This window comes from Schistocerca gregaria, unplaced genomic scaffold (genome assembly GCF_023897955.1).
Source record: "Schistocerca gregaria isolate iqSchGreg1 unplaced genomic scaffold, iqSchGreg1.2 ptg000977l, whole genome shotgun sequence".
NCBI lineage: Eukaryota > Metazoa > Arthropoda > Insecta > Orthoptera > Acrididae > Schistocerca > Schistocerca gregaria.
The window spans coordinates 20,001-25,000 of NW_026062329.1; the positions used below are offsets into that span (position 1 = coordinate 20,001).

A 5,000-nucleotide genomic window follows, 5' to 3' on the forward strand; every position below is an offset into this window, starting at 1 on the left:
TCTTCCCTGTTCGCTCGCCGCTACTGGGGGAATCCTTGTTAGTTTCTTTTCCTCCGCTTAGTAATATGCTTAAATTCAGCGGGTAGTCTCGCCTGCTCTGAGGTCGTTGTACGAGGTGTCGCACGCCACACCGCCAGCCGGCTGTGCACGCTACCGAGAAAGTACCGGTATGCGAACCGCCAGGCGACGGGCGCGCATCGCACGTTTAAGGAGACGCGGCCGGCCACACAGGCGACCACGACACTCCCACGTCTCCGAAGCGGGACAAACGCCGCGCGCTTCAGTATACGTAGCCGACCCTCAGCCAGACGTGGCCCGGGAACGGAATCCATGGACCGCAATGTGCGTTCGAAACGTCGATGTTCATGTGTCCTGCAGTTCACATGTCGACGCGCAATTTGCTGCGTTCTTCATCGACCCACGAGCCGAGTGATCCACCGTCCTGGGTGATCTTTTCCTTTTCAGTCTCCCACTGTCTCTTTCAAGACAGTAGCATTTGCGGGACTGAGGCGTCTGACGGCCCCTGTTCCACTATTTTTTTTTGTGTCCAACGGCCTCACAGCCGATGGGCGTCGTACGGCTCCACACCGGAGCGGACAGGCACTCGGGCGAACGTCATTCAAAACCGGCGCCAGGCGCCAGGTACCGCAGGCCAGCCGCTCCAGAGCTTCAGCGCTCGTACCACACAACAACAACACTTCCGCTAGTTTTGAGAGGCACGCGTGGTTCCGCACGCGGCGCACGGCCACTGCCGTACAGGTAGCGTGTTGCGCGACACGACACGACACGCACATCGAAAGACATGCAGTCTAGTCGGTAATGATCCTTCCGCAGGTTCACCTACGGAAACCTTGTTACGACTTTTACTTCCTCTAAATGATCAAGTTTGGTCATCTTTCCGGTAGCATCGGCAACGACAGAGTCGATGCCGCGTACCAGTCCGAAGACCTCACTAAATCATTCAATCGGTAGTAGCGACGGGCGGTGTGTACAAAGGGCAGGGACGTAATCAACGCGAGCTTATGACTCGCGCTTACTGGGAATTCCTCGTTCATGGGGAACAATTGCAAGCCCCAATCCCTAGCACGAAGGAGGTTCAGCGGGTTACCCCGACCTTTCGGCCTAGGAAGACACGCTGATTCCTTCAGTGTAGCGCGCGTGCGGCCCAGAACATCTAAGGGCATCACAGACCTGTTATTGCTCAATCTCGTGCGGCTAGAAGCCGCCTGTCCCTCTAAGAAGAAAAGTAATCGCTGACAGCACGAAGGATGTCACGCGACTAGTTAGCAGGCTAGAGTCTCGTTCGTTATCGGAATTAACCAGACAAATCGCTCCACCAACTAAGAACGGCCATGCACCACCACCCACCGAATCAAGAAAGAGCTATCAATCTGTCAATCCTTCCGGTGTCCGGGCCTGGTGAGGTTTCCCGTGTTGAGTCAAATTAAGCCGCAGGCTCCACTCCTGGTGGTGCCCTTCCGTCAATTCCTTTAAGTTTCAGCTTTGCAACCATACTTCCCCCGGAACCCAAAAGCTTTGGTTTCCCGGAGGCTGCCCGCCGAGTCATCGGAGGAACTGCGGCGGATCGCTGGCTGGCATCGTTTATGGTTAGAACTAGGGCGGTATCTGATCGCCTTCGAACCTCTAACTTTCGTTCTTGATTAATGAAAACATACTTGGCAAATGCTTTCGCTTCTGTTCGTCTTGCGACGATCCAAGAATTTCACCTCTAACGTCGCAATACGAATGCCCCCGCCTGTCCCTATTAATCATTACCTCGGGTTCCGAAAACCAACAAAATAGAACCGAGGTCCTATTCCATTATTCCATGCACACAGTATTCAGGCGGGCTTGCCTGCTTTAAGCACTCTAATTTGTTCAAAGTAAACGTGCCGGCCCACCGAGACACTCAACAAAGAGCACCCTGGTAGGATTTAAACGGGGTCCGCCTCGGGACGCGAAAGCACCCCTTCGGCTCGCCCCACCGGCAGGACGTCCCACGATACATGCCAGTTAAACACCGACGGGCGGTGAACCAACAGCGTGGGACACAAATCCAACTACGAGCTTTTTAACCGCAACAACTTTAATATACGCTATTGGAGCTGGAATTACCGCGGCTGCTGGCACCAGACTTGCCCTCCAATAGATACTCGTTAAAGGATTTAAAGTGTACTCATTCCGATTACGGGGCCTCGGATGAGTCCCGTATCGTTATTTTTCGTCACTACCTCCCCGTGCCGGGAGTGGGTAATTTGCGCGCCTGCTGCCTTCCTTGGATGTGGTAGCCGTTTCTCAGGCTCCCTCTCCGGAATCGAACCCTGATTCCCCGTTACCCGTTACAACCATGGTAGGCGCAGAACCTACCATCGACAGTTGATAAGGCAGACATTTGAAAGATGCGTCGCCGGTACGAGGACCGTGCGATCAGCCCAAAGTTATTCAGAGTCACCAAGGCAAACGGACCAGACAAGCCAATCCGATTGGTTTTGATCTAATAAAAGCGTCCCTTCCATCTCTGGTCGGGACTCTGTTTGCATGTATTAGCTCTAGAATTACCACAGTTATCCAAGTAACGTGGGTACGATCTAAGGAACCATAACTGATTTAATGAGCCATTCGCGGTTTCACCTTAATGCGGCTTGTACTGAGACATGCATGGCTTAATCTTTGAGACAAGCATATGACTACTGGCAGGATCAACCAGGGAGCTGCGTCAACTAGAGCTGAGCAGCCGGCCGCCCGGGAGTGTGTCCCGGGGGCCCGCGCGAACACGCAAGCGTCCGCTCAATTATTCTGCAAACAGGAGGAGGCCGAGCTCCCCTGCACGATACACCTCGAAACCCTCTCAGGTCCCGGCGGCGCGCAGCGCCGTCCTAGGTACTTGGTCGGTTTCGAGAGAGGCGCAATCGCCCGGAGTTAGGCGAGTAGACGGTTTTAGTGCGAACACCCTTGCTCCCAACTGAGCTTGCCGCTGCCGACAGAGGCCCGGGAGCGTGCTGTCGTGGCATTGCCGGCGGGAGACAACACGCGCCACCTATGGTGACCGGCAGCTCCAACGCCAGCGCCACACAAGGGCAAAGCCCCACTTGGGTGCAGAAGCGAACTCTCCCAGCACAGCGCACGCGCCAACACGTCCGCACAACTGCGATACAAACCACCTGCGAGAACCGCTGGGGCGACCGAGCAGCAGACGGCGTCGCGGCGCCGAGTGCCAGGCGGCGGCGCATCCTCAACGCACACAGTCCTCAATCAGACCAGCACACTGCAGATGTCCACCGCGCTTCGCACCGGGCTCGGCTGAACCAACTTTGGCCGCCAGGCGCCGCGTGCAGGGTGCGCCGCAGCGTAGCTGCGCCGCCTGCCGAGCCCGTCGGCTGGCGCTCCTGCCACTCGGCGCCCCCCACCAGCCGCCTGTTGCGCGTGCGCCCACGCAGCGCGCGGCCAACACGCCGGGCGGCCCCCCTTCACCGGCCGGGAACAGTCCCACCAAGCCACCGCCGCGTATCGCTTCATACCCACATGGGCCTAGTCACGTGTGTGGATGTGGCGGGTACCGCTGAAACAACCGGTTAATAGCTGTACCGATCGTCGCCATCACAGATTCACCTCCAGCGTGAACAACCGCTCAACAACGGATTTCCAGTTCATTTGCGTATCTTGGGCAGTAAACGTAGATGTCCACCTACATTTGCGAATTCAACAATTCTTGCATGCCAGGATGTCATGTGTCACGACACGCTACATCAGACCACATACACACTGCGACATGTGCAGAAGAGAACACGTGGAAGGTGGCCCGCGCACGTATGCGATGTCCCTTCCGCGATCCACTGTCAACCGGCATCTGCGGCATGTCCCAGATATGGAACGCGGTCCACCAGGGTAGCACTTTGTGTGAGGCAATACGACAAAGTCGGAATACACGCGTCACTACATCACACGGCTCACGCTGACCTGACCTGACTCACCGCACCACCACCCCCAGCGACCCAGGGTGACATACAATGCGTTCGTACGTTCCTCCCACACGCCTCTACGGCGTACCACAGTGCAACATAGCTGTTATTGGGAGACGAGACAAGTAGCATCGAGCACAACATATGGAAATTGAGATTCGACACCGTTGGGCACAGCCAGCGTACGGTCACACGTATCACACTACTTCACTCTGTACGTAACTACCGATGATCGGTACAGCGTGTGGGTTACGCGTACGACATCAGCGGACAATGGACACAGACCATACCACGACGTACACTGAGGGCGTCGACATCTGAACGCAACTGAACAGCTGCGAGGCTCATTTAACACTCAAACGCCAGACCGACCAGCTTGAGAGGACGGAGACACAAAGAGAGGGGCAGAGGGGGGGGGGGGCGATATAGTCCTATTGCAGTACAATTGACAGTGGATAGCGGGAATATGTGGAAAGTAAGCAACACTCGCAAGACATCTACATGAGGATAACAACGACACCAGAGATTCCGAGCAGTGAACTATGTTAGGCAAAGGGACAACGTGGGTTAGGTTAAGGGACAACGTGGGTTAGGTTAAGGGACAACGTGGGTTAGGTTAAGGGACAACGTGGGTTAGGTTAAGGGACAACGTGGGTTAGGTTAAGGGACAACGTGGGTTAGGTTAAGGGACAACGTGGGTTAGGTTAAGGGACAACGTGGGTTAGGTTAAGGGACAACGTGGGTTAGGTTAAGGGACAACGTGGGTTAGGTTAAGGGACAACGTGGGTTAGGTGAAGGGACAACGTGGGTTAGGTTAAGGGACAACGTGGGTTAGGTTAAGGGACAACGTGGGTTAGGTTAAGGGACAACGTGGGTTAGGTTAAGGGACAACGTGGGTTAGGTTAAGGGACAAATTGAGTTAGGTTAAGGGACAAATTGAGTTAGGTTAAGGGACAAATTGAGTTAGGTTAAGGGACAAATTGAGTTAGGTTAAGGGACAAATTGAGTTAGGTTAAGGGACAAATTGAGTTAGGTTAAGGG

The 5,000-nt window shown here is 55.1% G+C and overlaps 3 non-coding genes across 3 annotated transcripts in view; all 3 read right to left on the reverse strand.

Annotated features, from left to right (window-relative positions):
- LOC126326184 (large subunit ribosomal RNA) overlaps window positions 1-106 on the reverse strand; it is a 4,222-nt gene extending 4,116 nt beyond the window's left edge. The window contains exon 1 of the ribosomal RNA XR_007560574.1: window positions 1-106. This exon is cut by the window's left edge and continues 4,116 nt beyond it. This is a non-coding gene — a ribosomal RNA (large subunit ribosomal RNA).
- Window positions 107-294: 188 nt separating this feature from the next.
- Window positions 295-449, reverse strand: LOC126326185 (5.8S ribosomal RNA). The gene has a single exon (XR_007560575.1). It is a non-coding gene; the product is annotated as a 5.8S ribosomal RNA (ribosomal RNA).
- Window positions 450-817: 368 nt separating this feature from the next.
- Window positions 818-2,710, reverse strand: LOC126326176 (small subunit ribosomal RNA). The gene has a single exon (XR_007560567.1). It is a non-coding gene; the product is annotated as a small subunit ribosomal RNA (ribosomal RNA).
- Between the last annotated feature and the right edge of the window lie 2,290 nt (window positions 2,711-5,000).